At 33.0% G+C, this 13,056-nt stretch overlaps 1 long non-coding RNA gene across 3 annotated transcripts; it reads left to right on the top strand.

The window, feature by feature from the left end:
* Positions 2,141–4,333, top strand: LOC108662110. 3 transcript variants are annotated; one of them, XR_001927895.1, is made up of 4 exons: positions 2,141–2,318; positions 2,399–2,482; positions 2,808–2,929; positions 4,126–4,333. It is a non-coding gene; the product is annotated as an uncharacterized LOC108662110 (long non-coding RNA). The 3 variants fall into 3 exon arrangements; XR_001927894.1 differs by adding an exon at positions 2,558–2,623 and having other exon boundaries at positions 2,141–2,482; XR_001927893.1 differs by having other exon boundaries at positions 2,141–2,482.

Genomic DNA, 13,056 nt, shown 5'->3' with positions numbered 1-13,056 from the left:
TTTTCAGAATACTCTATAAATATTAATTTGTAAGAAAATAAAATATTTTTATTTTATTTAAATGGTTATAATTCCATTTTAAATCACGTTTTAGACATTCAAATTTAATTTCAATTTCGAAATATGCATTTCTCGCTTAAGTATTACATTTTGGTCGAATTTGAAATTTTTGACGAAAAATGACCAAAATGCCCTTGTGAAGTGAAATTTATTTTTTCACTATTTTAAATTGGAAAAAGGCTTAAAAGCCTCTAAAATACGACATTTGGCAACGATTAACCACAGGGGAGATAAGAAACTGATACGAAAGCCTTGCGATGTTTCGGTCGGTATTTAGGGTATGAATGCCTATCGAGACGTCGCGGCGGTTGTCACGAGCTCGATGAGAATTTCGGATCGTGACATTTACGAGGTTGGGTGTTATTGAAAAAACATTAAAATCTTAGCCTTCTAGAGATCTTCGTAAGCTTGAGATTACCCTGAAGAAAGAATATGAAACAATTCTCTCGCAAGAGGAAGCATTTTGGATGTAGAAATACAAGGTTGATTGGCTCTAGTTGGGGGATTGGAACATTGAATATTTTTATCACAGAATAGTATGTAGAAGGAACAAATCAAAAACTATGCATCTTTGGGATGTAGAGAATAAATAGAGGTGTCAATATGGGTGAGCCCGACTTAGCCTAGTCCAAAACATTATGGGCTATGAAAATATGGGTTGGGTCATGCCAGCCCATTTTTTACATGGGCAATCAAAACCCCAACTGAGAATTCTTTTTTATAGAATTATTTTAGTCCAATTTTGTTATTAAATATTAGCTAAGTCTTTAATTTTCAATTATAACTTAGTTATTTTTAAGTGTTTTATAATTAATTTATTTTCAAGTGAGTTATTTTAATTTTATATGTATTTCCTTTAATTTAATTATTATTTGTTAGTTTTTATATTTTTGTAGGAATTAAGAGAATTGGATTTAATTTTGGAAAGTAAGATGCTGAATATAAGGCCTCATACCCCCGTATAGTAGTCAACATAACTGTATCAATAAGATGCAGGGGCAATTAACGTAAATTTAAGTGTCAAAGAATGGTGATGAGTGAAAGAAATAATTTGAAATAAAATATTTTGCTATCGAGAAAATAGTAATTAAATAATAATATTTTTATCGAGGATAAATTAGCGAGTTAAAAGGTGATTCAGAAGTAAACCGGGACAAAGTGAGACATTTTGGGTCCCGAGGAGACAAGTAGAAAATTTTAGAATAAAATAATATTAAAATATTAATATTTTATCTGTTGTTGAAATTAGTAATAAAGGAGGATTATATGATTAATCTAAGTGGGAGAGAAGAAATAGGAAATAATTTCAAAGAAAAATGATAATAATGGGGCTCACGTGTCATTATTAAATAGAGTTAGAGCGGGTAAGTATATATTTAAATATTATGGTGATACCTTGGTGAAGTATAAATTTTATATTTTGTTTGTACACGTGTAAAAGAAGAAAGATGGAAGGAAATTGGAATTAAATAAACGTTGGAAGGACCAAATTATAAAGGATGAAAGTTTGGAGAGGCACACGGTAAATAAAGAAAAGTTTGAGGACTTATGTGTAAATTTTAATATTTAGAGTTAAATGAGAATTTACTAAGGAAGGTTAAATTATGTGGAATATGAGATATACATGTGAAATTCACTATTACATGCAAAAAAGAGAAAGTTCGTGGGAAACATATGGGACCCCACCATGTGAAAGTTGATAAAGAGAAAAAGAATTAAAAAAAAGAGTATTTAATTGAAGAAAACCATGGTTTGGCAAGCATAGCCCATGGTATACAAGTAAGAATGGTAATGTGAATTGAAAAGAAAAAGGCATAAACATAATATTTAATAGGAAGAAAACAAAGAAAGAGAATTGATTAGCATGACATGTAGAGAGAAAAGAAACGAAAATAATGGAAAAAGAATGGTCAATTAAGGTGGTGGGTGGAAAGGTCCAAAAGCCTTTTTGACTTGTAATTTTAACCACATAAAAGAATGAGGAAAATGACAAAATGACCAAGCTTTGGGCAATTCGCCCATGAGAGAAGAAAAGATAGAAAATTTGAGTGGTGGGGAAACTTGGGAGAATCTGCCCACACCAAGGAATGTCAAAATATCTTTGCCTTGAGAAAACCCACACCTTTGGAAAGAAAAAGAGAGAGAATCAGCTTTGAAGCAAAGAGAGAAAGGAAAAAAGGAAGAAAGGAAGAAAGAAAGAATGGAGAAAGAAGAAAAAGACAAGGAAGGTTTGACCTAGTGGTTCCAAGCTAAGGAAGGTATGTAGAGCTTTGATTTTAGTTGTGATTTCTTGAGGAGATGAGTTGGTAATTGTGTGAGAATGTTTATGGCAACAAAGGTCCTCCAAGAATTGAAAGAAATAGATCCATGCTTATGGGTCAATCTTGGAATCCATGGTGATTTTGAGCTAGATAAGTTATGGGTAAGTATTTTGGTCCTGAAATCACAAGTAAACAAAAGAAATGAGATGTGTATTAATTGTTTGTTTTTGTGGTAGCAATGGTTACCATCAGTGTGAGGAAATTGTGAGCTATATGTATGAAATTCAAGTTAAAACCGAAAGGTAAGCATGCAATGTGTCTAAATTGTGTTGTGTTGATTATGGTCGATTGATAGTATGTGGAATGCTTGTTAAATGCTTGTGATTAAGGTTGATGAAAAATATGAAATTAGGTTAAGGATTTAATGATTGATGTGTTACTCGTCTTCTAGAATAATTAAGTGTATTGAGTTCAAATTTTTGCTAGGAAGCGTATAAGTAGAGAGGTTGCTATGGTGGCGTGCCGGAGGAAGTAACAGGTGATCAGCAAGTAGAATTAGCTAGATACGCATCCGAGTCAATAGCAAAGTAGTATCCTGCTATTGTGAGGTGAGTAAGGGGTGTCCATTTTAAAATTCCCGTAACTATATATATGTATATATATATATGTGCTGGTTTACTTCAAACACAAATTGTGGAAAGCATGAGCTGGTAGAAATACTAGGAAATTGTGGATACCATGACTTTGAAAATGGCTTTGTATATATATATAAAAGCTATATATATGTAAAGAGTTTTTAAAATTGGGAAACAAGCTTTTTAATATGGTTTATATCAAAATGTGCCTTATTGATTGTGTGATGTGCATTCATGAATGAATTTTACAATCACCATGCCGATTTGATATTTAAACCTCATGCAAAGGTTTTACAATGCAAAAGTCTTACGAAAAGAGGTTTTATCATGTTGCCATGGTTGGTACTTTTGAAATGGACTTGAAACAAACTTTTGAGAACTTAACTTGATTTTTAAATGGTTTTATCAAATTGGGAGATTCAAGAGTAGGTCGAATGTCACATCGGTATAGTGTAACCCTTGTGCACAAGTGAGCTCTAGCTAGAGAACCTTTAGGTCACCGACGGGCTGTTAGACATGGCTGGGGCCATGGTCTGTGATATATATTTATGGTTAGGCCACAAGTGATACGCAGTTGCAATCGCTTGATTCTCCGATGTCGGCCAACATCGTTGAGATTGCCATGGCTGTGGGATCTGGTGGAACGAGGCTCCCGGATAATATTACGTGGAAGCGGGTCCACGAGTTTTTATTTCTATTACCTACTCGAGAGTGATATCTCTTTGGGTTTTCAAACTTGTATGCTTTTTGCATGGTGAAACTATAAGATTTTTCGCAGCTCCCCTTTTTATACTATGATGTTTGGATTTAATTCCTCGTGTACAAGATGATTTGTGAATTTGTGGTATAAGCTTGATAAAACTTGATTTTATGGGAGCGTGCATGTTTATATTGAATTGCCTTGAGCAAGTTGTTAAATAATTTCGATGATAGAAATCTTTCACTCATACTGGTTTTGACTCAATAAGGGTTAAATGATTTCTTGCATAAAAATCCTTGGTTTTATGTGTAAGGCACAATTTCCAATTTTTTTAAACTAGTTTACATGTTTTTATGTTTTTATATATCCAAATCTTCTCTACTTTATGCTTGTTTCCCATTTACGCGCTACTCACGAAGCCGATGATCACTGAGTCAGTGAGACTCACCCTTTTATTTTCTTTTTGCAGATAGTGATCGGCCTAATGTGCAATCATCGGCACTTATGGTTCACTGCGGATAGGTAAAGGCATCTTATAGCATTTCATTCTGAGTTACTCCGTTGTTAGAGGTTGAGTCATTTGTAGCATAATTTGATTATAAATAGTATTAATGTAAAGGTATGGTTGTATATTAAAAACCTTAATGTACTTCTACAATTATGTTGAATAAAAGTTGAGTTGATTTATCATAGCTATTGTTTAAGCTATGTTACATAAAGGATGTATGGTTCATGGTTATACAAAGATTTCAAATAAGGCTTCTTCGAGACTTGGCGGGTTCTCTCGCAAGACTCGGACGCTGGTAGCGATCAAGGAACGGTTGTTACATTGAAAGACCCGAAAATCTACTTGCATATGTTTCAGTGTTTTGACCATAACTCGTGCTATAGAACTCCAAATGATGTGATTCTTTTACCATTGGAAAGATAAGAGATAGAGCTACAACTTTGCCCAATTTTGCTTTGAAAACAGAGAAAATTGCGTTAGAAGATGATGAGGCGTACTGCTGCAGGAATAGAAAATTTGAAATATGATATTTGATTTTTAGGCCTCTCATTACACTTTTAAGCCCAATTAGAATCAATAGGTTAACTTAGGAGATTTTAGGTTAAGATTGTTAGTATAAATAAGATGTTTTAATGAGACATTAAGGGATAACTTTTAGAGATTCAAAAAGCTAGAAGTTGAAGGTAAAACTTGAAAGCAAGGCTGCAAATATTTGTTTTGTTTTCTTCCTTAGCTTTTATTTTTCTTGTTACTCTCAATTGTTGAAATTTATATAATGTTTTTAGTCTTTGCAAATATGTGTAGCTAATTTTCTTTTTCTAGGATTGCAATTGAACACATATTAATCTAAATTTTTAATCTCTTTTTTGCTTATCTTTAGTGGGATTTGAATTGTTTATTCCAATTTGTTCTTAATACTTTTAATTACCTAATCATCAATTAAATTTATATAAGAACCTAAACAAACTTGTGTATAAGATATGGATAGTATATGATCATATTAATTGATTTGCATGTAGGATAGAATAATACCCATATGTAGCCAGATTAGAGCCTGAACTTAATGAATTTGTTTTAATGTCAATTCACATAGGGATATAGTGTTTTGGTTAAAATAAATATTTTTATAAGACGAGTCAGGAGATCTTTATAAATAATTGAGGACTATAGGTTAGCAATTCAACCCATTGAAATAAGTTAAAGAAACAGAGGTAAGATTTAGATAAAGTGTGAGGGATATTGTAATCCTAGACTTGTTTGATTTTATTTTTACTCAAGTTATTATTACTTTGATTTTTCTTTTTAGTTTAAATTTTGGTTATTTAGTTTTAGTTAATTAATTAATTTGATTGTTTGGATTAGATTAAATTGTTTTAATTTTAGTACTTAGTAAAATTTTAGATCAATTTCTATGAGATCGATACTCTACTTATCGTTATACTATTTTTTCGATATGTATACTTGCGTAGGTAGAATTTAATTGACACCAACCCAGCCCACTCTTGTCAGCACATGGGTAGGGCAGGGCTAGCCCACTTTTTGTTTTTTAAAAAAAAAAAAAATCTTATTTCCACAATTCTACGTAATAAACTTCCTATCAATAAAATTCTTCCATGATTTAATCCATAAATTGAATAATAAAAACATGTTATAAACAAATAAATTACACTAAACATAAATAAAAAAATAAATTACATCAAATATAAATAAAGTTTAAATATTTAACACAAACTACAATTCTATAAACATAAGTACATTACCAAATAAATAAAAACTTTAAAACTCATTTATATCCTGCTCAATCCTCATGCTCAAGCAGAACATTTGAATCTTGTTTGGACAGTAATGATATCTTAAAGTTTGAATCATTATCATTTAATATTCGTTGCCTTAAAAGAAAAAGAGATAGTGAGTTTCAATTTTAACTAAAATTATCAATTTGACAAGTAAAGATTAAAGACTATGAAATAAATAAAACAAACAATACCATTTATAACTATATTATTAATTTTATATAGCTAAATATATAAAATTATTAAATAAACTAAAATTATTAATTTAATCTTTTTTCTTCTAGCTCGCAGGGCTAACCTACACCAACCCGAGATAACTCACTGATTAGATAGGCTGGCCCATTTAGGCCTGATTTTAATATGGACTTGAATTTTCAAACCTCAACCCACCTCACTTTCAATAAAAAATGGGTCGCCCCGATAGGCCAGGCCCATTTTGACAGGTTTAAGAATAAATGGTGTGATGATGAGAGTACTATTAAGTCTCTAGTTGTTAGTTTCTTCTAATAGTTATGTTATAAAGAAAGTGAGTTCCTCCTAGTGTATCTAATTAGAGGCAATTCCTTATACTTGCAATGAAAAGTTATGAGATTTTAATCAAACCTATTAATGAAGGAGAAGTCCAAGCTGCTTTATTTGAGATGAAACCTTTGAAAGTGCTAGGCTTAGATGGGCTTCACGCCCTATTTTTCTAATCTCAATGGAGTATTGTGGGACAAAGTGCGGTGCAATATGTGCAAAATGTTTTTGAAGGTGGAGAAATTGGTAATGATTTATGTAAATCTTTGATTGTACTAATCTTGAAAATAACCTCACTTGAACATATTTCTCAATATAGACTTATTTGTTTACTTCTAGTCATCTTCAAAGTCCTAATGAAGGTGATTAGTAATAGGCTAATGTCACGACCCAAATCCTAAGCCATGACCGGTGCATGGACCCAATAGGAGTAGCCCATTAGGCCCAAGCAAGCCTTTTTATGAGATCTTGTTCCTCATTCCATCCATCATCTTTAAACCTATGTGTTGTAATTCTCGACGATGAATGTTTCAATAATATTTTATAGCAACTGAATATTCATATTTGTATTACCTCAAAGTACTGTCATTCATTGCCATCTCATAAGAGCATAATTATCAATCCAACATATACATACTTCATTTATAACAAGACTCTTAGTAGTTTACATTACATATGTGTGTGCACGGGCAAAAGACTCTCAACTGTCAGCGGAGTGACTTTAAGTGAAGGTACCGCTACTGAGATGCCATAGTACCTACCAAGAAAACGAGCGTATGTGGACAGTCAATCTAGGTCCCAACTGCCTCCGAATCTGAAAACATGAAGTTTAAAAACAGTGAGTATAAACCCTGTGAGTGAACATAGGAAGGGAACAAGCAATGATAAGAAAAGTTGATACTCATGATGCACTTATTTGAAAACAATGCAACTTAGTTCAAGTTCTTATTAAAATCCTTCCATTAAACCCTTGGTTATTAAATCATTTAATGATGAAGGAACCATATTTAGTATGAAATTAGAAAGAGAGGAAATTTCCAGCAATTATCCAATCAAAGCAGTATAAACAGAATGTTTCTCGTTGCAATAAAATCAATTTGCAAATAAACAGCAAATTTTCAAGATTCATTATGTGCATCTCACCCAGCTCATGTGCATCCCACCACATTGTGCACAAAGACGGACATCCCATCTCACCCAGCTCATGTGCATCCCACCACATCATGCACAAAGCCGGACATCCCATCTCACCCAACTCATGTGCATCCCACCACATCGTGCACATAGTCGGACATCCCATCTCACCCAGCTCATGTGCATCCCACCATATCGTGCACATAGCCAGACATCCCATCTATCTCCCTCACCACCGTCATCACCTGTAAGTGCACACTCACCCCTCACATGCACGGTTGCATTTGTCACACAATGGTACCATTTATGACATAGTATATATATATATATCAACATTATAGAAAAACATATAGATTCATCCTTTTACACATTTCACTTTTCACAACATCAAACATTTTATTAAGGGCTTGTTCCTAGGAAATTTTAAAGCAAAAACCGTTGAAATTTCCAAATGGTTCATTGAAACACGCAAACATTTTCCCAAAATATTTTGAAATGCAAGTTCACTCACCTTATGATAGCAGGATATTACATTGCTATTTGTTAGGAGGCGTATCTAGCTATTCTACTTTCTGATCGCTCGTTATTCCCTCTAGCACGCCACCAACGTGCACTATCTTTACTTTTGTACTTCCTAGCAACAATCCAAATTCAATATCTTTAGTGTACCTCGTTTCTACTTCTTTTTTTCCTTCAATCATGAATCCTCATCCAACTAACTTATATTTTGACACATTCTTTACCAAAGTGGCATTTATCTTTACTTGCGTAATTCTTTAGATTATGGATACCGGCAACTTATTTATGACTCTAGCACATATATAAATCTTGTCTTAGGATATTTATCAAGTTTATCCATCATTTTCACAACAATTACCTAACATATGGCGGCAACTATAAATTTACTTCCATAAACATTTTCTAAGGCTACATGTACTACCATTCTCATTTACATGTTGCCACCAAGCGTAACATTAATATTCATTCGTGCACACCAACATGCATAACCTTTTAGACATTTCCTAACAACACATATCTACACACCAAACTTCCAATCAATATAATTGCCTTCCAACCATACCCATGACATCACAATAACACTACATATGCACGTAATCATTCTCACCATACTAGACCAATCATAAGCTTCAAATTGTAGCATTAAGCTTACCACTTGGTTTTAGCTTGAATTTCACCCTACGAAATTCATAATTTTCTCACACCCATGGTCACCATAGCTGCCACAAAATGATTCACACATCATTTTTGCTAGAATTTAACCAACCATAAGCTTAAAAACACAAAATCCTTACCTTAGCTTGCTTGAATTACAACACCAAGCTTTTCTTCCTTTTTCTCTTTTTCTCTTTCTTCTCCTCCTAGGGTTTATATGTGCTGGAAATTAGGGTTTAAAACTTTAGGTTTAGTGCCCAAGAAGTTTGGAGAAGAAAGAAGTAAGAAAAGAAAGGAAATAAGAAGAAAACAAGGAAAAAAAATTGAAAAACTCCATTTTCATGGTGGTAAAGGTGAATATGGCGTTGGGTGGGGAGGAAGAAAAAAAAAGTTGCTGGAAGTTGGTGCAAACTACTAAAAAAATGAGAAGAAGCTACTGAAAAATGATATTTATAGCCAAAGCTTATCTAATTTTTCATGCAATTACAATAATGCCCTTAACAAGGTGGCTTATCTTATTCTTATCCTTTGTGTAATCTTTTTATTCTTTTGACGCTGAGAAAAGGTCCAAAATCCTCTAAAAAGGTCCCTTGAATAGCCTCCCAAAAGCCCTAGCTTCCAAAGTCCCATAAACTTGTTAATTGTGGAAAATACGGTGAAAGCCGCGGCTCTCAATTTCCAACGCTGCGGTGTTCAAAGGTTTTGCCAAATTCTGTTCCTTTGGCATAGTATTTTCATTTCAACAAAGATGTTGACCACCTTCCTGCTAGAACTGGGCAAAGTGGTAACACCAAAGTTGTAGCCCTGCCTCTTAGCTTTCTAATAGTCCAAAAATCATGTCATTTGGACTTGTTTAGTGGGAGATATATTTGAAAAACCTAAACATATGCAAATAGAGCAACAGTCCATTGTGCACCTTTCTTCACCAATTGAAATCATTTTTGATCCTACTCCTATAAAAACGTAAAATAAATATAACTAACATAAAACTAGCATTGTTAGCCACCATATCAAGGTATGGGGTACTACAGCTAAAGCCTTTATGAGTTTATTGATAGTAGATACTCAAGCAAGCTTCATAGCAGGGAGGGTGATCATAGACAACATAATTGTGACCTAAGAAATTATTCATTCTTTTAGGAAAAAGCAAGGTCGAGTTGGAAGGAAGATGAAAAAAATTGACCTCGAAAAAGTCTATGATAGACTCAAATGGGAGTTCATCCATGACACTTTATTGGAAGTTAGGATTCCGACTAAGATTATCGATGTGTTACTTCGTAGCTAGAGATGTTTTAGCACACAAATCTCATGGAATGGTTCACCATCAGAAAGTTTTGTTCCTTTTAGAAGGGTGCAACAAAGAAATCCTCTATTACCATACTTATTTCTATTATGCATGGAAAGACTTGCCCATGGAATTAATGTAGCAATCTCACAAGCTTTATGGAAGTCAATAAAATTGGGTAAAAAGTGTCCACCATTGACCCATTTATTCTTTGCTGATGACCTTTTAATATTTGCAGAGGTTTCAATTTCTCAAATGGAGGTAATTAAAGGAGTTTTACATGATTTTTGGGCTTGTTTAGGGGATGTTGTATCACACTTTTGGTGAAGGTTTCAATACTTAAGGTACGTAAGCTTTTTTTTTCTCCTTTCAAAGGGTTTTTTGTTTGATTTTAAGCTGCCTTTTTAGTCCAAACTTTTATGATTTGGATTTCCATTAAAATCGTGTGAATTAATCTTGAACAACATCTTTTCAAACATTTGGAAGGAAATGTGATGATTATTTATGAAATTCATGTTTATTGCAAGTTATGAATTATTGCAAAAGCTCTTTTCCTTTGACTTGTCCCTTTCTCGCGTTTGCTCACTGAGTTTTATAACTCACGACCAAAGATTATTTTTTTTTGTTTCAAATTAGTAGTTTGCTTGGCTTTCTGTCTTGTGTAGGAGTAACTTAACTTGTATTTGGTAGGTCTGATAATGCCTTCATTCTAACCTCCTAGTTTCGTTACACTTCACAGTGTGTCAGGTAGAGTCTTTATGTTTATTTCATATTTATGATGATAAAATGGTTATGTAAATAAAATGGGACTATTTATGTTTATGTTATTCATGTATGAGATGTTTATATTAAGCATCGAAAGGGGTGCACAAGACTTGTGAAGCCTATGGTAATGAGGCCATAGATGATATTAACACCTAGGTGTGTGTACTAAGAGCACCAAAGTGTGCATATGACATTTATTAAAAAAGATGTATGAAATTATTTGTGATGTGGATTTTGAAAATTTAAATGAAATGTTTTACCATACATCATGATGATGTTTTCCATGATGAATGAAGATGCACTTGATTAAATGTGCCCTAGTATGAGATTACATGTGATAATATGATGAGTTAAAGGCTTTTTTATGTCATGTGAGTCATACCCATATAAATCCTTACACCGATGTGACAACATGGCTTGCATCATTCCAATCCCTTTGCTAGCTAAAGTGATCACATTGTGCACAATCATAATGAATATTGTCGCTAACAACAGGTCCTTAACTTAAACTACTCCACCTATAAACATTTACCTCATTCAAGTCATGATGAAATCCCCTTTTTATGCTTTCCTCATAATTCAAATCATAAGGCATGTAGTTTCAACTACCATGCCATTCAAAATACCAATCATTGTTCTCAATACATTAAACTCAACAATTTCATAAACTTTTCAACACATTGAATTTTTCAACATAAAGACATTTATACTCAACATGTGAACAACATTAACATACCACTTATTTGAAAAGCTTGTTCCCAATTCAAGTTTGTTATATTCAATATATATATATATATTCCAATATACATTTACATACATGTGCCTACCAACATTATACAAAATCACATCAAAACATTTTAGGCACAATTATTCAAACCATGTTTCATACATCTTTCTATCAAAATAGTTTTAATGCAAGTCCACTCACCTCTTTGATGCCACTTTTACAAAGTCAAGACCACCTAGCTAAGCTCCTCTAATTATGAAAACTTGGAGCTTTAAGAGAACTTAAAACAAAAAATGTATACAATCAAGCTCTAGCATATTTTTCCAAGATTTGTTTTTGAAAGTTCACTATGTATGAAGACAGAGGAGCTAAAAAGTTAACCTCTAAGAAAGAGTACAAAATCATATTTTGATCTAGGATACCTTGAGAAAGGTATACCTCATCCAGAATCAATACAAGAAAACTTGTCCCCAAACCTTCGGAGTGAACAAAAACTCGCAGCACAACTTATAAACAAAATCCATGGTTGGCTCTTTGCATTAATGTATCCCTGTACAATCTGAAAAACCCTAGAAGAAAATAAAAAGCACACAATTCCTGTGCAGGGGACATAACATAGTCCTAAATATCCATAACTATACAACAAAAAGACCCTATTTGATAACACCATCAGCATCAATAATATCTGCCTTAACACAAAAAAACATACTTTCCTAAAATGTCTTTATCATAACACAAACTTGACATCTTTCTTCACCTTTGAGCCCTTCCAGTTGAAGCTTAATCCATACTCATTCCAGTGTCTTGATGAAGTCATTCTCGCATTGCACTCCTATCTTTCCAAGATTTGAAATGAAACTAACACTCTAACAACTTTCAGCAATTTTTCTCTTCGATCTAAGTTCTCCCTCTCGAACATTTACACCTCACACCCATTTCAAATGCTTAGGTTTTTGGAGAACCCTTACTCAACTTTTATATTAAATCTAGAAATCCCATTTTGTTTCTTACTTTTTCCAAGATATCCAAGAGTCCCATAAATTAAACAACATGCAAAAGCCTATAGTAGATCTTCTGTCATTACCATTACCTGTCCAATCTTGAATTAGTTGATTTTTTCATAAATTGGTAGACTCCACTTTTAAATTTATTCAATAACTAGTTGTCATATAAGCGAGCACAAATATTTGAAATAAAACTGGTGGAGCAAGTAATATGATTCATACCAATATCATGTACTTCATGGAGTTAGCAATTGAACTCAAGTTTACCAAATTACTCAATTCGAAGATTAAACTAATTTTAAACTGCAGTTTGAGCCCAGCAATCAAAAAGAAAAAAAAGGGAGTACCCAAATTTGAATATGTGATTAATTATTAAAGCATTATCCGATAAAATTTACTTAGAAACGACTTTGAATGCCTTTAACATGTTTGCCTTGACCTGGCTAAGGTTACGATCTGGTATTTTCCAAAAAAAGTAAAATGAGATAGCTT

Source organism: Theobroma cacao, chromosome 5 (genome assembly GCF_000208745.1).
Source record: "Theobroma cacao cultivar B97-61/B2 chromosome 5, Criollo_cocoa_genome_V2, whole genome shotgun sequence".
Lineage (NCBI taxonomy): Eukaryota > Viridiplantae > Streptophyta > Magnoliopsida > Malvales > Malvaceae > Theobroma > Theobroma cacao.
This window is presented reverse-complemented; position numbering and strand designations above follow the sequence as displayed.